This window comes from Pseudorca crassidens, chromosome 3 (genome assembly GCF_039906515.1).
Source record: "Pseudorca crassidens isolate mPseCra1 chromosome 3, mPseCra1.hap1, whole genome shotgun sequence".
NCBI lineage: Eukaryota > Metazoa > Chordata > Mammalia > Artiodactyla > Delphinidae > Pseudorca > Pseudorca crassidens.
In genome coordinates, this window is record NC_090298.1 from 158362594 (window position 1) to 158384470 (window position 21877).

General features: G+C 45.1%; 1 pseudogene; it reads left to right on the forward strand.

Moving 5' to 3' along the window:
- Nucleotides 1-4239: 4239 nt before the first annotated feature.
- On the forward strand, nucleotides 4240-5164 carry LOC137222178 (olfactory receptor 2M3-like; annotated as a pseudogene).
- Nucleotides 5165-21877: the final 16713 nt, after the last annotated feature.

Here is a 21877-nt window from a genome sequence, read left to right on the forward strand (position 1 = left end):
GACACTCAGTGGTGATCACATCTCTCCCAGCCCCCATAGGTGAGGTGAGGGTGGAGACCCCTGAGAGAAGTATAAGTGGACGTGTGAAGGGATGTTTCATGGATGCCTCTTTCCTTTGTTTAGAAGGGAGTCTGGGGTATTTTTCAAAGCCAGGGCTATGGGGAATGAACTTTGTCCTGAAGCCATTTCATTAAGTTTGGCTTGCTCGTTGGGATGGAGCGTCTGTCTGTTCTCTGGGGTCATTATGAGCTGAGTTGGGTCTCCCAGGATATTTATTCTACAACTAGAGGTGTGAACCTGGGACATGAGCTCATCGATTTATGAAGAAGCAGAAGAATGCCTTAGATGGTTAATTCTATAAATTTTTATTTGGAGCCATGGAGTTGGAGGAGAGTCTATGTGTAAGAGCCTTACTCAGGCCAACATTGCTCATGCATTGCTCTGAGGACTAGATCTTTGTGTATTTTTTGGGTCTGACCCATCTCTGCTGAGCTCCACAGGGTGGAGTGGAAGGTGAACCGTGGAGACCTGAATGGGAGTGGTAGGTGCTGAAGGGGGTGAGGGAAGACCTGCCAGATGATGGACTAAAGGTGACCAGAAGGGGAAGAAGTGGATCTGACTTCAAGTTTCAGCCTAGGGAGCGTCCAGCTGGATACAGACATATCTCCTTGTTGCCAAAAGTTGTCAGTATCAGAGACCAAGAAGATGGTAATCTTACTTGGGCAAAATTGTTATCATTGTTTATTTGATCTCCAGTCTCTGGACTCAGTTCCAAAGTAGGCAGACAGACCTGTTGGGTCACTGCCACACGTGTGCCGTCATTACTGTGGTGCCCTGTGGCCGTACTTCATTCCTGCCTGTGCTGATCTTGGCATCTACCTCCCTGAGTTATTTTCTGTCTCCCTTTGCTGGCATGTCTCTGTAACTCGCTATGTCCTAGGATTTCCCTGTCTGCTGCCATGATATTCTGACTCTACTGCTAAGATGAAAATGGCATTGTGCATGCACACTGTCCTAAGCCAGTGTGTGAACCTATATCCCATCAGAATCACCTTGGGAGCTTTTAAAAACTCATATATGACTACGCCCCATCCAGACCCAGTACCCACTCCCCCATGGGGTGGGACCAAGGCATATGCACATTTTTTTTTTTTTTTTTTTTTTGCGGTACGCGGGCCTCTCACCGCTGCGGCCTCTCCTGCTGCGGAGCACAGGCTCCGGACGCGCAGGCCCAGCGGCCACGGCCCACGGGCCCAGCCGCTCCGCGGCACGCGGCATCCTCCCGGACCGGGGCACGAACCGGCGCCCCCCGCATCGGCAGGCAGACTCCCAACCACTGCGCCACCCGGGAAGCCCAGGGAAGCCCCCATATGCACATTTTTAAAAACATCTTCTCAGACATCTTAGAGACATAAGCATGACTTCAGTCATGAGCACAGGACCCCAGGAATCTCACTCTTGCTTCTTTTTTTCTGTTCATAATTATCTTCCTATCACAAATGGTTTCAATAGTTTTTGTCTCTCTTTGACAGTCTTTCCAGTTTCCATTAGGGGAAATTCTTGAATTGCAATTGTGACATCACACGAGACAGAAGCAACACACTCCAAAATACACCTGTGGAGGCCCACCATTTGTGGAATGAGTATTGGCCATTCCTTCTTTGGAATATTATTTGTCACTGATTCTTAAAACAGTCACAGGTTTTAACCAGGTTAGTGTCAACCAAGGTGAGTGATGTACAACCGGGAGACAGATATGTCCAAGTCCCTGCCCTCATACACCACACTGTCAAAGTAGCAGTGTGGGCTGGAGGGTTGACATATGTCCAGAGATGCTGTGGACCAGCTGAAGAAAGAGGATCTCACCGCCCAGGGTCAGAAGGGAAGGGGTAAGGAACTGAAGTAGCACCGACGGATGGGGTCAGAAGGACCAAGACAACTGATGGTTGCAAGGCAAATTTTATTGCGCTACAGTTGCAGATTATCTAGACTAGAAAAAGGAAGGCTGCCAGATGGTGGTTTACATTATCTACAGACTGTCTCGGCTCAAGGTTAACTTCCCTGGGAGGAAACCCATAAACCCAGAAGCATCAAAAATAACCTGCATGTGCAGGGGGAAGACAGCTTTGCTTGTCTCATTTTACATTCTTTCTGATCTCTGGGCCCTGGTGATTTATCTCCCATGGAATGGAACAAGGAGGGGAACAAGTAGGGACAGTCCCTTCGAGCAGCGGCCGCATGCCTGGCATGTCCTTACCTGCCCTCAAGGCTGACTGCTTCCCACACAGAGAGGCATTTCTAGAGTTCTGAGGTTCTCATGATGCATTTGACACAACACTTAGCTCTGTTGCAGTGCCTGCTGCGTTGGGAAAATATAATTAAAAAACAAATGTCCTCCCTACCCTGAAAACCTCTCCGCAAAAGAAGAGAAAGAAAAGTTTTATTTTTGAATAAACATTAAATCAGCACGTGATGTGCATCACAGGTAATCTGCCAAGAGATTGCAAAGACAGAAGGAATGCCACCCTTTTGTATAGGTAGACAGTGACAACCCATTACATAACATGCTCTCAAGATAAACAGTAGCTACTCCTCAAGGAAGAGGACTTAACAGCACCGTTTGTCACACAGAGTTCATCCTAGATTCACCTGGTAATTGGGGTGACTACCTGTGTTAGGTAGCTGGCTTTATCCAAACAAATACAAACTTCACACATGTTATGACAACAGAGAGTTCTGCAACTTGGAGCAAGGTGCCTGCTGAAGTTAGGGTCCTGACCTACAGAACCTGAGATGTAAGGGCTCTATCTTCCTTGATGATTACATTTCAAAGAGATGGATTCTAGGTCCTTGAGAAGACATTCCTGAGTCAGAAATCTGGTTAGAGCTTATTTTAGTTTTAAAAGGTTTACATACATTTCAGAGAGATAAGGAACTTACAATTACACGTTTTTTTTTTAACTACACGTTTTTTAAGTAATTGCTAAGGAAAATGGAGGTAGGAGTCTTTTCCTTTCTTTTCAGTTTGTATTGGTCCTTGCACCTGTCACCCCCTTTCCCACCTCCTTCTCTCTCTCTCTGCACACCCAATACTCACTTCCCCCTGTCAGAGGGGAAGAAATTTTCCTATACGTGTCGAGGTTCTTCTTACTGGTCTAAGAATTAGATTGACATGAAACAGATTCACAGGAGAAAATCAAACAAAGGTTTAGTAACATGCATATCTGAGAGAGACTCAGGAAAACTGAGTAACTCACCAAAAGGGTTAAAACCTTCATCTTTTTTTTTTTTTTTTTGTGGTATGCGGGCCTCTCCCGTTGTGGAGCACAGGTTCTGGACGCTTAGGCCCAGCGGCCATGGCTCACGGGCCCAGCTGCTCCGCAGCATGTGGGATCTTCCTGGACCGGGCACGAAGCCGTGTTCCCTGCATCGGCAGGCGGACTCTCAACCACTGTGCCACCAGGGAAGCCCTAAAACCTGCATCTTAAATACCATCTTCAGTTTTCAAGACAAAAGAGGATTTGGGGGTAGTGGTCTGGGACTTCAAAGGGGAGGAAGGCAATTCACATGGAGATGAAAAAGCAAATGTTTGGTAAATAAATGTTTGCTGGGCCATACAGTGACAATGGGAAACAGAGTGGACTCTGATCTCTAGACTCCGCCTAGAGTTTCCCCCAACACCCCACACACCCCCTCCCCCCACCCCTACACACATACACACTTGGTGCATGTTCTTTGTAGATATCTCTGGTGATAGCTCTATTCTGGGACAGGCCCTCTGTCTAAATTCTTTTAGGTGCTTAGGGGGAAGGTCAAAGTTTCTTCTTTAGTCTTTTGTGCCTGGATTGTTTTCAGCTCTAAATAATCCACATGCCAAAGAGACATTTTGGGGTGACATTGTGTTCCCCTACATCTTCTTAAATCTATATCCCCTTTTCGTAAATCTATGGCTAGTCACCTGTTCCTTAAAACCCCTTCTCTCTCTCCCTTGCATTCTCTGACCCTCCTCCTCTGGGGGCTTGCTCCCTGGTCTTTCAAGAGAAATAAGATCAAATCCTGAGGACCTCTGAGAGCAAATGGATATTCACTGCAGAAGGAAAGGATGGGGCTATGACGGTGCGCTGGGCACTGCCCTGTAGAAGAGACAGGAGGCAGTTATATTCCTTGTATGAGGCAGATGCCAGGTAAGTTGCTTTGTCCTTATGCTTGCTCCTCTATTTTTTCTTCAGGGCCAAGGCCATGGATGTGTGGAACCACACCGCCCTAGCGGATTTCATCCTTTTGGGTCTGTTCAGCTACTCACCATATGATTTCTTCCTTTTTTCCCTCGTCCTCTGGCCTCTGCTGCCGCCCTGGCTGGCAACATCCTCTTCTTCCTGCTCATACAAGCCGATAGGTGCCTGCACACCCCGATGCACGTTTTTCTCAGCCAGCTCTCTATCATGGACCTGACCCTGAATGACACGGTAGTACCCAAGATGACAGCCAACTTCCTCTAGGGCAGTAAGTTCATCTCTCAGGGTGGCTGCGCAGCTCAGGTCTTCTTAGTGGTCACGGTAGGAGGAGCTGAGTGCTTCCTCCTAGTGTCATGGCCTATGACAGGTACGCGGCAGTGTGTCACCCCCCTGCGGTACCCTACGCTCATGAACTGGAAGGCCTGTTGTCTGATGACCCTGGTGTCCTGGATGGTTGGAGTGGCCGGCAGCGTGACTGACATGGGCGTGGTCTTCCGCTTCCCCTACTGCGGCTCTCTACAGGTGGATCCCTTTTTCTGTGAGATCCCCGCCCTGCTGAGGCTCTCTTGTGCTGACACCTCGCTCTTCAGGACTTCATCTACGCTTGCTGTGTGGTCATGCGGCTTCTGGGCGTCACTGTGGCCTCCCATGCCCGGGTCCTCACGGCTGTGATTAGCATGCCTTCTACTGAGGGGAAACAGAAGGCTCTGACCACTTGCTCCTCCCACCTGGCTGTGGTGGGCCTTTACTACGGGGGAGGCACATTTAACTACATGCAGAAGGCTTCTGCTGGAACACCAGCGGGAGACAGAGCCATCTCCACCTTCTACACCATCTTTGTGCCAATGCTCAACCCACTCATTTACAGCCTGAGGAACAGGGAGGTAATGAGGGCCCGGAAGAGGGTGCTGGGGAGACGGAGAGTGTAGACACGCCCACCCTTTTGGGGCTTCCTCTCTTGTTCTGCTCCTTCCTCTGCAGCTCAGGGGCTCTTGTGGCTCATGGTCCTCCTCTCTACTCTTTGGACCCTTCTGGCTGGTTGGGTTGAGGCTATGAGCTGAGCAATCTGAAAACATTTGGATTGAAGAGGTCAAGGAAACAGATGGTAAGTGATCAGTTTCACAGTGAATCTTTCCTCCACTGAGCACCCTTATTTCTGTCCAATGAAGGTAGATACATAGATACATTAGTTACCTTTTCTCCAAAATTGCTAGGGGCAGTCTTTCTTCTGAATTGCATGTTAAAAGTGAGCAAGGAGGGCTTCCCTGGTGGCGCAGTGGTTGGGAGTCCGCCTGCCGATGCAGGGGACGCGGGTTCGTGCCCCGGTCCGGGAGGATCTCACATGCCACAGAGGTGTTGGGCCCGTAAGCCATGGCCGCTGAGCCTGCGCGTCCAGAGCCTGTGCTCCGCAACGGGAGAGGCCACAACGGTGAGAGGCCCGCGTACCGCAAAAAAAAAAAAAAAAAAAAGTGAGCAAGGAGTGGGAACCGATTCAGAGCTCATTGTTCACTGAAATGTGGTGCCAAGATCAGAGGTGGAGTCTGACATGTAGGAGCTGTGCAACCTTGGACAATGTTACTTCATTCTCTGGGCTTCACTTTATCCTCTGTACCATCATAGCTACCAATAAAGTAAGTCCAACATTTCCTGACACTAATTACTAGTTACTTACTACAACACAAACTCCGTTTCAATCTGTCTTATGTCATTAAGCAATGTAAAGAGTTTTGTGCCTTCTTGAAATTGTATGTTAAATTAAGTGCCAAAGTAGAAAATCTCCAAGAAAAACAGCCAGAACACTTTTATAGTCTGTACGTCAGTATAACACTGCAGAAGGGACAGAGACACAAAGGTATCACTCCATGCAATCAGGGAATTTGGGGAGACTATTAATTCTTTTTTTTTTTTGCTGTACGCAGGCCTCTCACTGTTGTGGCCTCTCCCGTTGCAGAGCACAGGCTCCGGACGCGCAGGCTCAGCGGCCATGGCTCACGGGCCCAGCCGCTCCGCGGCATGTGGGATCTTCCCAGACCGAGGCACGAACCTGTGTCCCCTGCATCGGCAGGCGGACTCTCAACCACTGCGCCACCAGGGAAGCCCGATGAAACACTTTTTGTAACAGCATCAGAGTACAAGAATAACTACAAATGACAAAAGACTTAACAGCCATGGTTAAACATCTGATTACAGTGCAATCGATAAAGAAACTTGGTTACAATCACCCGAATTATGAATGACTGCATTTGATTTAACATACCAAATAATCCTGGTTAAATATTTCTCTTTGAGATACTTTAGGGGTCCTCTAAATTATCCCAAAGTTAGCTGGATATCAAAAGAACTTTAATTAAAATGTTTATTTGTGAAGTTTGTCAAAAAGTTTTAAAACACTTGGTTAAATAAGATCACAGGTCACTGTGAGACAATACTTATTCTGGCCAGATTATTTTTTTATTTCTGATTATATAAGTGCTTAATTTTCTTTAAGTCAATTAAATAGAGCTCTTTTACGAATTAATTTTTGGCAATACCATACATCCACGACACACACGTAGATACATACAAACACACAAACACAGAGGCCTCAGAGTTCCCATTCCAAAATTTCAGCCATGAGTCAGGTACAGTAATTTAAAACCCATCAGTCTACAAAAGAGATTAGATTAAAACTGGGTTTCTGGCAGATGGAACAAATCAAGCTCACTTGTCCAAATGGCTAAACCCTTTTTACTAATATTTGTGAAAAAGATACTTAAGATTTTTATTTGTCCTTGACAAGTTCCAAATTATTTACCTCCTTTTTCAAAATTTGTATTTTAAAAAGATGGCAGAGAGAAGCGTTACTGAGAAGACCAGATAGGACATTTTCATCTCAAAGGTACAGGCAAGTTCCTCCTAGGATGACTTTGTTTCCCCTTTGTTTAATACTTCCAAGCCTCTTAAGATAAATAGGGAAGGTCTGGGGAGTGGTAAATGGAATGGTGGGCTTTGGATTATTTTTGGAGTCACACCTCTGGTCCTGTAAAAACTAGATTTGTAAAACAAGGACAAGTTTTGTTTTGTTTTTTTCCAAAGCATTGGATGGTTACCTCAATGATATTGAAGGACTGACGTACCCATTTACCTATGTTGGAATGTTTTACTTTTCCTCATTTAGTTTAGGGGAGAAGCCCTCCCCAAAAATTCCTATCAGGTATGGTTAGTTTAGTCAGACCAGTGGCCTCTCATTTTGGTAATCTATTTATAATTTGGGGGATCCTCCCTGGGCTTAAGAAATTTTAAAATTATGGCTCTTACTCTGGCCTTTGAGGAGGCTTGCCTATAGCTTCATGTGATCCCATTTTTAAAGGTAGCTGGACAATTTTTAGCCCAATTTTTTTCCGTCCATTCCATTCCTATCCTGTAGGCACACTCAGCTTGAATTTTGTAAGCACACAGAGTGGAGGCATTCATGGTATTACAGCGTCTGGATTTGTCCACTCAAAGGCAAAGAGATATTGGGAGTCTTGGTGCAGCAGGGAAACGCAGAAGAAAGTGACCTTTAGTTCTGCCACTGTGAACCAGTCTAACAGCCCATAGTTTAAAAACTCAGACGGGGTGGAATGGAGACGCCCTCTGGCTTGGAACTGGGGTAGACTCCTTCAGCCAAGAGTAATTGTCTTTCTTGTGGGTGTCTTCCCTGTGAGGGTCTCCAACTTGGACTATTGTCTGGAATTTAATGAGGGAGTCTGTTCCCAACAAGGGGAGAGGGCACTCAGGCATGAGAAGAACCTGATGTGCAAATGTAAAATTTCCTAGCAAGCAGTTGAGGGGAGGGGTGAATTGCTTGGTTTGGGGCTTTCCACCAATCCCCATTATCATACAGGATTGGGAGGACAAGGGTCCAGGGGAATCAGTCAGCACAGAGCAGGAGTTCCCTGTAGCGAATAAGAAAATAAATTTCCTACCTGCCTCATCAAGGGTTACCCAAAGCTCCGCCAGAGAAATAACCAGGTGTCCTTTGGGAGCTGGGGAGGTTCCTAGGTCCCATCAGTCTTCAGTCCTCTTGGCCATCACTGGTTTGGGGGCCCCGAGTCCACCCCCTTTGGGGGTGGTCCCAATTCCAGTGGCCCTCTCATTCACATACTGGGCAGTGTCCCAGTGAAATTTCCCCATACAGGGAGTGTGTGTGTGTGTGTGTGTGTGTGTGTGTGTGTGTAGGGGATTAGGGGTAAATGGTCTGGAAACTGTCCCCCCTCAGAATTGGGGTAGGTAGGATATCTTGGTTGTGGACCTTGGGGAGGTTGCCTCATAAGGAGATCATCTAAAACATCAGGTTCCTATCGGGAGGAGAGGGCACTTTGAAGGGATGTGAGCCAAGCACACCTGGCAGGAGTTCTTTTTTTTTAAATTAATTTATTTTTTTTACTTTTGGCTGTGCTGGGTCTTCGTTTCTCTGCGAGGGCTTTCTCTAGTTGTGGCAAGCAGGGGCCACTCTTCATCGCGGTGCGCGGGCCTCTCACTATCGCGGCCTCTCTTGTTGCGGAGCACAGGTTCCAGACGCGCAGGCTCAGTAGTTGTGGCTCACGGGCCTAGTTGCTCCGCGGCATGTGGGATCCTCCCAGACCAGGGCTCGAACCCCTGTCCCCTGCATTGGCAGGCAGATTCTCAACCACTGTGTCACCAGATAAGCCCCCTGGCAGGAGTTCTTTAGACCTGGATTTTGGAATAGGGCCATGAGCATTTGGATGTATGGGACTTCCACCCATTTACCTTCCCTTTTACAAAACAGGTCCAGTTGAAAGATGGTATTGTGATTCAATGACCCATTCTTTGGCCAGATCTCTTGGTCCCCTAGTTTGTATTGGGGCCATGCAGTATTGCAAAAGGAAATTAATTTCTTTTTTTCTTAAGCCATCCTCTTTAAGCCATGGCTAAATTAGCCATATTAGCTCATTTTCCTCAATTAGCTAATATACATCCTTGTGGGGAGTCCATTGGGGTGCTTGGAGTTGCCCCATTTTTTGTTGGGATGTCTTGACAAGACAGCGGTCTGATGGATCCTGGACAGATGGAAGTTATGGTAGATATTTGTCCTGGCATTCTCCCAGTGTCAACTGTGGGGTCCCTATGAGCACCCCAAATCTGCCTGGTCAGTCAGCCTGAGGAGGCCCCTTGGATTAGTCAAGGAAAGGAACAAGAGCCAGGGTGAGAAAAAGCAGTTAGAGTCTCAGGGCCTAAATCCTTCAGAGAGGGAGGGAAGAGACCTAGAACCCCCTAAACGGATGAACTTTATCCCTACTGAAACAAAAGAAAGAGGAACAAATAGAGCTGAAGGGTAGGGCTGGAGCCCACAAGGCGGTGATAACAATAAAAGGCAAAAACTCCCCTCAGGATATGGTCCTCGGGATGTTGAAGAGGGCTACCTCTCCACAGAAGTAAAAGAGGTAATACCCAACTTGCCGGTAAAGCCAGCAAGGAGGCTCAAGGATCAACAGTCCAAGAAGCCATGAGAAAAGGAAGATATAAGGGAAATCCAGGACAGTAAGGAAGGTGTCCAGCCATGATGCTTCCCAAGAGAGATTCGTAAGCCCGCTGAGAAAGGTGCTCACCCGCTACCTCCCCTCGGGGGTTGATAAAATCCGGAAAAAGTAGGAGGGCTGAGTGGGATTAGGAAGGTGCACAGCCTCGACGTTTCCTAGGGAGGAAGGGACTGCAACCCTCTTTAGGGAAGTGCTTGCCTGCAACATCTGCTCCGAGGTGCAATGAGGCCATAAGCCTCATTGCGGGCGGGCTGCAAATCTAGTAGTCCCCCAATCTGGGCCCCCTCGCAGTTCTGACTCCCCAGAACTGGACTGGGATGAAACGAGTAGGGAGGGGGAATTGGGCTCCAGGGGCCACAGGGGAAACTCACCCAACCAAGTTGTCAGTTACTTGCCGCGCAGTCTTCATTTGGATGTTAGGTGGTCGTCTGGGTGGATCTTTTCAAGTCCAAAGGGATAGAGCAATAGTAGAATGAGAAAGACTGAGGGGGAAAAGCCTTGGCCTCAGTGCGCTTCTTCGCGGCCAGAGAACTGGTCTCTGCCGGATCCTGCAGGTGACGTCAGCTGCCCCTTAGCGGGCTACTTGAATCTACGTGGCTCAGGCTAAGGCCCAGCCACCCTTCAGAGGGGAGCCATAGCCCAGTAGGCGGATCGAGATTATGGCCTTTGAGGCCCCGCATTGGGTGCCAGAAAAGACGTTGCAGGAAAGAGAGTGGGGTGCGAGAGGATGGTCATATCCCAAGTCATGTCCGAGTCCCTGGGATGGCCGCCAAGTGTGGGTTCTTGGCTTCGTGCAGGCAAGCATTCAAGAGCAAGACGTAGTAAAGTGAAAGAAGGTTTATTCAGGGAGCTACACACTCCATAGACAGAGTGTGCGCCATCTTGGAAGGCAAGAGGCCTCAGGGTATGGGCTTGTCAGTTTTTATAGGGGTGGGTAATTTCATAGGCTAATGAGCGAGAGGAGTATTCCAGCTATTGGGGGGAAGGGGTGGGGATCTCCAGGAATTGAACCACCGCCCACTTTTGACCTTAACATGGTCAGCCTTGGAACTGTCGTGGTCCATCTTAGACCTAGGTGGTTCTAATCAGTTTATGTCGTGCCCTCGGGCTGTCATTGTTTTAGGTTGTGCCCTGCCCCCTTCCTGTGTCAGTATCACCTCAGTCTTGGCAGGGGAGAACTGACAGGATAGTGGAGTGGTAAGAATTTGAATTTGGGTTCTGCACATTTCTCATTTCATTTCCTTCATGTTTTCCAAGTAGAAGCCTGGACCCCATTATCTTTTTTTTTTTTTTTTTGCAGCTGAATATGATATACATAGGTGTGGGTTTGGAGACATTTTTTCTGCTTGATATTCTCTGAGCTTCCTCGATCTCTGCCTGTTTTGGTATCTGATATTAATTTGGGGAAATTCTTGGTCATTATTGCTTCAATTGTTTCTTGTGTTTCTTCTCCTGGTATTTCCATTATGAGTGTGCCACAACTTTTGTGGTTGTCTCACAGTTCTTGGATAATCTGTTCCTTTTTTTTCTGTCTTTGGTTTACTTTTCAGTTTTTTTTGTTTTTGCGGTACGCGGGCCTCTCACTGTTGTGGCCTCTCCCGTTGCGGAGCACAAGCTCCGGACGCGCAGGCTCAGCGGCCATGGCTCACGGGCCCAGCCGCTCTGCGGCACGTGGGATCTTCCCGGACCGGGGCACGAACCCGCGTCCCATGCATCGGCAGGCGGACTCTCAACCACCGCGCCACCAGGGAAGCCTTACGTTTCAGTTTTTGAAGTTTCTATTTCTTGACGTATCCTCAAGGTCAGAGATTCTTTCCTCAGCTGTATCCAGTATACTTGTGAGACCGTCAAAGGCATTCTTCTTTTCTGTTAGTGTTTTTGAATTCTGGTGTTTGCTTTTGATTCTTAGAATGTCCATCTCTCTGCTTACACATTACCCATCTGTTTGCTCTTGTCTGTTGTCTACTTTTTCCATTAGAGCCCTTAGCATCTTAATCATAATTGTTTTAACTCCCTGGTCTGATAATTCCAGCGTCCCTCGGCCCTATCTGAGTCTGGTTCTGATCCTTGCTCCCTCTTTTCAAACTGTCTTTTTACCTTTTGGTATGCCTTGCTTTTTGTTGTTGTTGTTACTGTTGTTAAAAGGAACTGACTGAAAGGAACTGCTATAAATAGGGCTTTAGTGATGTGACCTTGAGGTATGGGGGAGGAGAAGCATTTTATAATCTTATGATTAGGTCCCAGACTTTTAGTGAGCCTGTGCCCCTGGGCTATGTATATCACCAGCTTCTCAGTGTTTTCCCACCCTTAGGTGGGGCTGGATGGCTAGAGGGATGGCGTTGGGTAGTTCCCTTCTCCCAGACTGGTGAGATTCTGGGAAGTTTCTCTTCACAGCAACCTTGTAAAGAACAGGCTGCTGGGGTGTATTTCCAAGTGGTTACTTTTCTCCTCCCCCCAGCCAGGATTAGGAGAGAATTTTTCTTTGATCTTCACTGCCAGAATCTGGGAGAGCTCCCGGAGGTAAAACTCACAAAGTGTGGGGACCCCCAGTGACTGGAGCCCCTGGAGTTTTTAACTTCCAGATTTGACCACGCTGAGCCCCCAGCAATTTGTCAATTACAGTTCAGGTTTTCCTACCCCAGCACCTGTGCCTAAGGAGGTTTCTGCTTGTGAGGAAGTTTTTAGCTTCATTAAGTTGTAGTTCTCTGAATCTGCGGGTCTCCCCAATTTGGGGAGCAGTGGTTTGCCCTGTGACCTCACTTCCCTGACAGATCTAAGAGGAGTTGTTGATTTTTCAGTTTGTTCACCTTTTTGTTTGTTAGGATGGAGTGATGACTTCTAAGCCCCTTACATGCTGGACTGGAAACTGGAAATCTGGCCCCATTCTCTCTAGTCAAGGTAAGACATCAGCACCAAAGTCTGAACCTCAGGAGGGCCTGGGGGTGAGGTGAGCAGGGTCCTGGGATAGTCAGAGCATCAGGTGGACCTTGCCTTCCTCTGGGTTCAGGCTGTAACAGGTTTTGTTAGCACAAGTGTGTGAAGTGTGTGTATGGTGAGGGGCGGCGTTGCAAGGATGGGTGTTCTAGGGGGTGGGTACAAGTATCTTCCTTCTCTCCCTTTTTTTCAGTATCAGAATGGCCTTGTGTGATGTTGGCGTTCTGTGAAATTGTTTATGTTCAACAGAACACCAAGTCCGAATTGTAAGCTGGTTGATGGTGTCAGGCCAGTTTCAAGTTGTCAGGGGCTGCTTTTATGTTTCCTGGCATTTCTCACCATAATGAATGTTTTTTTTTTTTAATTTTCATTTCATGTTGGAGTATGGTTGATTAACAATGTTGTGTTAGTTTCAGGTGTACAGCAAAGTGATTCAGTTACACACACACACACATATATATATATATCTGTTCTTTTTCAAATTCTTTTCCCATTTACATTATTACAGAATATTGATCAGAGTTCCCTGTGCTATACAGAAGGTCCTTGTTGGTTATTGATTTTAAATACAGTAGTGTGTATATGTCAATCCCAAACTCCCAATTTAGGCTTCCCCCCATGTTTCCCCTTTGGTAACCATAAGTTTGCTTTTAAAGTTTGTGAGTCTGTTTCTGGTTAATAAGTTCATTTGTATCATTTTCTTTTTTTAGATTCCACATATAAGAGATATCATATGACATTTGTCTTTCTCTGTCTGACTAACTTCACTTAGTAAGATAATCTCCAGGTTCATCCACATTTCTGCAAATGGCATTATTTCATTCTTTTTAATGGCTGAGTAAAATTCCATTGTATATATGTACCACATCTTTTTTTTTTTATTGGGGTATAGATGTTTTACAATGTTGTGTTAGTTTCTACTGTACAGTGAAGTGAAATAGAGTTCCCTGGGCTATACAGCAAGTTCTCATTAGTTATCTATTTTATACATATTAGTGTATATATGTCAATCCCTATCTCCCAATTCATCCCACCCCCACTTTTCCCCCTTGGTGTCCATACATTTTTTTCTCTACATCTCTGTGTCTATTTCTACCCTGCAAACCGGTTCATCTGTACAATTTTTGGTAGATTCCACATACATGCGTTAACATATGATATTTGTTTTTCTCTTTCTGACTTACTTCACTCTGTATGACAGTCTCTAGGTCCATCCACATCTCTACAAATGACCCAATTTCGTTCCTTTTTATGGCTGAGTAATATTCCATTGTATGTATGTACCACATCTTCTTTATCCATTCATCTGTTGATGGACATTTATGTTGATTCCATGACCTAGCTGTTGTAAATAGTGCTACAATGAACATTGGGGTGCATGTGTCTTTTTGAATTATGGTTTTCTCTGGGTATAAGCCCAGTAGTGGGATTGCTGGGTCATATGGTAATTCTATTTTTAGTTTTTTATGGAACTTCCATACTGTTCTCCATAGTGGCTGTATCAATTTACATTCCAGCCAACAGTGCAAGAGGGTTCCCTTTTCTCCTCACCCTCTCCAGCATTTACTGTTTGTAGATTTTTCTAATGATGCCCATTCTAACTGGTGTGAGGTGATATCTCATTGTAGTTTTGATTTGCATTTCTCTAATAGTTAGCAACGTTGAGCATCACTTCCATGTGCCTCTTAGCCATCTGTATGTTTTCTTTGGAGAAATGTCTATTTAGGTCTTCCACCCATTTTTTGATTGGGTTGTTTGTTTTTTTGATATTGAGCTGCATGTGCTGTTTCTATATTTTGGAGATTAATCCTTTGTCCATTGATTCATTCACAAATATTTTCTCCCATTCTGAGGGTTGTCTTTTTGTCTTGTTTATGGTTTCCTTTGCTGTGCAAAAGCTTTTAATTTTCATTAGGTCCTGTTTGTTTATTTTTATTTCCATTACTCTAGGAGGTGGGGCAAAAAAAGATCTTGCAGTGATTTATGTCAGAGTGTTCCTCCTATGTTTTCCTCTAAGAGTTTTATAGTGTCCAGTCTTCCATTTAGGTCTTTAATCCATTTTGAGTTTATTTTTGTGTATGATGTTAGGGAGTGTTCTAATTTCATTTTTTACATGTAGCTGTCCAGTTTTCCCAGCACCGCTTATTGAAGAGATTGTCTTTTCTCCATTGTATATCCTTGTCTCCTTTGTCATAGATTAGTTGACCATAGGTGCATGGGTTTATCTCTGGGCTTTCTATCCTGTACCATTGATTTATATTTATGTTTTTGTGCCAGTACCATATTGTCTTGATTACTGTAGCTTTGTTGTGTAGTCTGAAGTCAGGGAGTCTGACTCCTCCAGCTCCACTTTTTTTTTTCTTTCTCAAGATTGCTTTGGCTATTCAGGGTCTTTTGTGTCTCCCTACAAATTTTAAAATTTATTGTTCTAGTTCTGTGAAAAATGCCATTGGTAATTTGATTGTGATTGCATTGAATCTGTAGATTGCTTTGGGTAGTGTAGTCATTTTCAAAATATTGATACTTCCAATCCACGAACATGTTATATCTCTCCATCTGTTTGTGTCATCTTTGATTTCTTTCATCAGTGTCTTATACTTTTCTGAGTACAGGTCTTTTACCTCCTTAGGTAGGTTTATTCCTAGGTATTTTATTTTTTGTTGCAATGGTGAATGGGATTGTTTCCTTAATTTCTCTTTCTGATCTTTCATTGTTAGTGTATAGGAATGCAAGGATTTCTGTGTGTTAATTTTGTATACTGCAAGTTTACCAAATTCATTGATGAGCTCTAGTAGTTTTCTGGTTGCGTTTTTAGGATTTTCTGTGTATAGTATTGTGTCATCTGCTAGCAGTGACAGTTTTACTTCTTCTTTTCCAATATGTATTCCTTTTTTTTCTTTCTTCTCTGATTGCCATGGCTAGGACTTCCAAAACTATGTTGAATAAAAGCACCTTTCCAAAATTTACAAACAGCTCATGTGGCTTAATATCATCAAAACAAACAACCCTATCAAAAAATGGCCAGAAGAACTAAATAGACATTTCTCTAAAGAGGCCAAGAGGCACATGAAAAGATGTTCAACATCACTAATTATTAGAGAAATGCAAATCAAAACTATAGTGAGATATCACCTCATTCCAGTCAAAATGGCTATCATCAAAAAATACACAAACAATAAATGCTGGAGAGGGTGTGGATAAAAGGGAACCCACACACACACAAAAAGTGGTGAGAGTGGACATCCTTGTCTTATTCCTGATCTTAGAAGAAATGCTTTCAGCTTTTCACTGTTGAGTATGATGTTAGCTGTAGGTTTGTCATATATGGCCTTTATTATGTTGAGGTAGGTCCCCTCTATGCCCACTTTCTGGAGAGCTTTTATCATAAATGGGTGGTGAATTTTGTCAAAAGCTTTTTCTGCATCTATTGAGATGATCATATGGTTTTTATTCTTCAATTTGTTGATGTGGCATATCACAGCAATTGATTTGAAGATATTGAAAAATCCCTGCATCTGTGGGCTAAATCCCACTTGATTGTTGTATATGATCCTTTTATTGTATCGTTGGATTCAGTTTGCTAGTATTTCGTTGAGGATTTTTGCGTCTATGTTTATCGGTTGTTTGGGGCTGCTTTTATCTTTCCTGGCATTTCTCACCATAATTAATGTTAAAATAATTTGTTTACTATTTAGAAAATAAACAGACCTCTTTAATTATATTCCAAACTAAAGAACAAGGAATTAAAAGTAAGCAGGCAAACCGAGGTATATGTTAACCTTCAGGTGACAGGGGAAGATCTTTCTAAATTTAAGAAGGAAATTTCACAGATTGATCCTTGAATATAATATCTGTTTATCAAGACACCCATGTATAAAGCAAACAGATAAGTGTCAAATTGGTAAATTTTGTTAAATTTCACGAAAAGAGAGATTGATTAACGTCCCCAATATATAAAGAGAGCCACTAAATAGAGACATACACTTTGACAGAAACATGGACAAAACCCCTGATTAGCAATTCATGGAAGAAATAGAAATAGCCAATAAAGATGCAAAACTAGTATGTTTATTGATTATTTTTTAATTTGAGATACCTTTCTACTTATCAGATTATTTCTGATTGAAAAACTAATGCTACCTGGAGATGGAACGGGAATGGAGCTGGCTGGGGTCTTGATGGACCCCAGAGATACAGCCCATCTGGGGTTTGTGTTCATAACAAGTTCCCAGCAGATGTCGCTGTTCTCTGAAAATTATGAATGGAAGCAACAAATCACGGTAGTGTGTGTCTCACCAACAAACATCACAGCCATTTACAGATTATATCGCAGTTGTTGCAGATACCTTGAAATATTGTTTATGTTGATCACTTCTTTGCAATTACATCATTTGTTAGTCCTACTGCTCTATCTTGTTATTTACTGTATAATAAGTATATGTTACTATTTGGTCGAACCATGTGGAGTTCCTAGTGGTTGTTAGACCATTTTGACATAGAAAAATGGCCCACCTAAATAAAATTTGTTTTAGTTTTGGATAACCAAGGGTTAATACAATAACTTTCCTTTGTAATACTGTGTATTTTGAATGTACCTCAAACATTCTGAGAAGGTGTCCATGGTACAAAAAGGGTTAAGACCCCTCCTTTGGTGCAATGGTATTCTTCCTAGGCTGCCCATTACAGTCACCCACAAGCCTTACATTCTTTTATCTTGCTCCCAACTGAGAGCTTTTGATTTAACTGGTCTGGGGAAGGGCCAAAGGTACTTTTAAAAGATATTCATGTGATGGATAAAGAAGATGTGGTATAGACAGTATTAGCCATAATTTTTAAAAAAACTTGACCATGGAGGGCGGTGGGAATAGGATGGAGAAGACACAGATAGAAGCTAAATTTCTTTGAATATACCTTGTTCTGTAGCCTTGACTCTGAACCCATGTAAATATTTTACATAATTATAAAAAAATTAAAATTTCAAAAATTCCTCAAAAAAAAGATGTGGGGGGTGTGTGTGTGTGTATACATATACATATATATATATATATACACACATATATGTAATGGAATATTACTCAGCCATAAAAAGGAATGAAATATTGCCATTTGCAGCAACATGGGTGGACCTAGAGATTATCATACTAAATGAAGTGAGTCAGACAAAGACAAATATATATCACATGACTTATATGTGGAATCTTAAAAAATATATACAGATCAACTTATTTACAGAACAGAAGCAGACTCACAGACATAGAAAACAAACTCATAGTTACCAAAGGGGAAAGGGGAGGTGGAGAGGTGAATTAGGAGTATGGGATTAATAGATACACACTGTTATATATAAAATAGATGAGCCACAAGGGTTTACTGCATAGCACACGGAATTATATTCAATATCTTGTAATAACCTATAATGGGAAAGAATCTGAAGCTGCACACCTGAAACTAAACAATATTGTAAATCAACTACAATTAAATACAAAATAAATAAATAAAATATATTCACGTGATTCCGATAGGCAGCTAAAGCTTGGAACCATTGCTTGCGATGACCTCTTCTCCATCCTCCTCAAATCCCCGGGGCAGGAAGAGCAAATTGAAATGAACTGCTAATCCAGCTGGGAAAGCAGCAGAGTACAGTGTAGCCCTCTCTCCCCAGCACACTGTTAAGAAACTGGAGAAAGGCCCAGACAGACTCTCTGGGCCTTGATCAGTGGGTCTTTTCAAGTTGACTGCTTAAAAGCCACCCAGGTTGCTTGTTGATAGAGCAGATTTGGGGCGGCGGGGTCTACCTTCAGAGGGTCTGATGTAGTACATCAGGTGTGGGATCAGGAAGTCATTTTTCCACAAAGCTGCTGGGAGATGGTGGTGCAGGTGAGCCACCCGCATTTGGAGAAGCACTGCTTTGGGGGTGCTTCTCTCTCTCTTCATGCTTGGTTCAGCCCCTCTGCAAAGCCTGCCTCAGTGCCTCCTACTCAATAAGCACCTCTCACTCTCCCTTGGAAGCTGAGTCCCTCCCATGGCCATGCTGACTCAGTTGCCTCTCAACAGCTTTCTGCTGCCTTGGGGTGTGGGGTGCCTGGAGAAAGGAAAAGTACTAAGTCCCAAAGGAAGAGCCCCATTCACCGCCCCTTACTTCTAGTAAATGCTGAGGAAGTACAAAGCTTAAGTTCTTCCGTCCTCTGACCTCTCTCTGCCCACCTGAATAGCTTCTTGTCCTTTGCCTCCAGCCCCTCCCATCTCCTCCAGCCCTGCACTCAGTGACCGCCATCCCACCCTCTTCCCTGAGGCCCTGTGTTCTGCCCTCTCCTGCCTTCCATGTAACTGGCACCTTTCATCCTGCATTGCCAGTCCGCACTGTCAGTGACCTCAGTTTCCTCCACCTTTATCTTACCTTCCGCTGCAGAGCCATGTTCCCCCTGCTGACTGGCAGGAGAAGTGGGCATCCTTCCCAACTGTTTCCTGGAGAAAAAAGATCATCAGTGGTGCAGTAGAGGTGAGGGGTTAGGTGCCATCCTTGGAGTTTGACATCCAGCAAGATTTTGTTGTTGTTTTGTTTTATTTTTTATTTTTTGACTGCACGGTGGGGCATGCAGGATCTTAGTTCCCCGACCAGGCGTTGAACCTGTGCCCCCTGAAATGGAAGCGTAGGGTCTTAACCACCAGGGAAGTCCCACATCCAGCAAGTTTTGACCTCACCTGGCCTTGGGGGTGCCTCTGAGATTTTTCTATTCCTTGTTCTGAAACTCTCTATGCAGGTTAAAAAAATTAAAATCCCCAAGGGCCCTCCCCTGTGTGAGGCCTTCTTGTAGCTCAGAGAGTGGCAGCTGGTGGTTCTAAGGGTGAGGCAGGACCGAATTTGGAAGTCAGCGAGCCTCGTGTTTGTGCTGCAGTTGGGAAGCTGGTGCAAATGGAGAGCTGATGAAATCTGCGCAATGGACTGTTAGGTCCCAAGAAGGAGGGGCACGAAGGAAGAATTAATCTGTTCTAGAGAAGTGACTGGGAGATCAGGTGTGACTCACTGAATCTCCTCTGGAAGGTACACAGGACCTGCACTCCTAGAGAACCTTTGGGACAGTGTTCTCCTTTCACACCCATCTTGGGACCTCTGTTGAGCACAGCTGCTCTTTTAGCCTCACTTGTCCTTCCCCATCTATATTCCTTGCACACCCCATAACCAGCCCCACTAGAACTGCTAGGAAATATACTGGGCTCCAAACCTTCTCTGGCAGCGGTGACGACCATCAGCCCATTGCTCCCCTCCCCACAGCAGTCTGATTCTCCAGGCTCCTAAAATAGATCCACCTGAGTCAGAATCACCCAGACCCTGTTAAACCTGTGGGTCCTAGGGCTTCTCTCCCGACTTCCTGAATCAGAATGTTTTGGGGTGGAGCTCATGAATCTGCATTTGTGACAAGGCCCTGGGCAATTCTGAAGCATCCTAAAGGGTAAAGACCAGCTCCAGCACTTCCTGCTGTGGGGGCTGCTGCTTTTTTTTTTTTTTTTTTTGCGGTACGCGGGCCTCTCACTGTTGTGCCCTCTCCCGTTGCGGAGCACAGGCTCCAGACGCGCAGGCTCAGCGGCCATGGCTCACGGGCCCAGCCGCTCCGCAGCATGTGGGATCTTCCCGGACCGGGGCACGAACCCGTGTCCCCTGCATCGGCAGGCGGACTTTCAACCACTGTGCCACCAGGGAAGCCCCTGTGGGGGCTTCTGAAGCTCTGTCCACCCTGCCTTCGCCTGTCTTGGGGCCTTGCCTGCTGATTTGTGATTGTTTCCAGCTGTCACTTTGCAACTTGGCCTCCCTGAGAACAGCATTCATCTTTGGTCTGCAGTGCCTGGCCCTTAGCGAGCTCTGATCCATGCTCCTCTTTCCTCCCACACCAACAGCAAATGCCTGATAAAGTCTCTCGTGGAGGCTAGTAGAGGAGGTAGGGAGAGAGGGCTGCAGGAGAAGCACAAGCCGCTGGATTTTTAACTGGTTGATGCGCACAGTGGTTTGGGGTCCCTCTGGAGTGGAATTTCCAGCAGCCCCGTCCGCTTCCACAGTCTGGAGGAGCTGCTGCGTCTGCAAGTAAAACGTGAGTGACCATCACTGGGACAGGGCAGGGCCCCTCTCAAGAGCAGAAATAGAATTCCTTGTGAAAACGGTTCAAGTTGGAGATAGGATGTGATAGGTTTCAGTCCGAGGGTCCACTGGTCCAGAAATCACCTGAACATCTCCAGGGTTGTGGGAAGGTGGCAAAACAGTGGCCAGGGCAAGCTTTAATATACAAGCTCTACTTGAGCTAGGTGACTTGCTTCACTGTTCCCCAAACAAAACACAACCTTCCCAATGTCAATCTGGCTGCGTTGGCTACAGCACATTCTGAATGGTTTCGGAAGGAAGTGATGGTGATCCTACTTTAATCTAGAGTCTGCAGGGAAGGGGCAGGCAGTGGGCTCAGCACTGTATTTCAGCATCCTGAGGGTTAGCTTGTCCAAATGGACAAGCCCTAAGGCAGGCTAGGAGACTAGGGCGAGCTACTGCCACAATCCAGTTGCCCATGATGGTGTCTCAGACCAGGTGATAAGAAGTGGTGCAATTCTGGGTTTATTGGGGAGGTAAAACTGATAGAATCTGCAGACAGACTAGGCTGAAATGGGACAAAGAGGAGTTAAAGATGGCACCAAGGACTTGAGCAACAGGAAAAATGAAGTGAGTTAGCATTTCCTGCAAGGGCGGGGAGCAAGCTGGTTGGGGAGAGGGTAGGATGTCAGAGGCTCCCTTGTCTTCAGGTTATGTTTGCTGGGCCTCTTAGGCGTCCTGGTTACTCTCACCACCCATCCACGCCACCATTCCCTTTTGCCTACACGTGAGAAATGATCTCCTGACCTGTCTCCCTACCCTCACTTTTAAAAAAAATTTTTATTTATGTATAGTTGATTTTAAATGTTCTGTTACAATGTTCATTGCAGCACTATTTACAACAGCCAGGACATGGAAACAACATAAGTGTCCATTGACAGATGAATGGATAAAGAAGATGTGTCACATATGTACAATGGAATATTACTTTGTCATAAAAGAAATGAAATTGAGTTATTTGTAGCAAGGTCGATGGACCTAGAGACTGTCATGCAGAGTGAAGTAAGTCAGAAAGAGAAAAACAAATACTGTATGCTAACACATGTATATGGAAT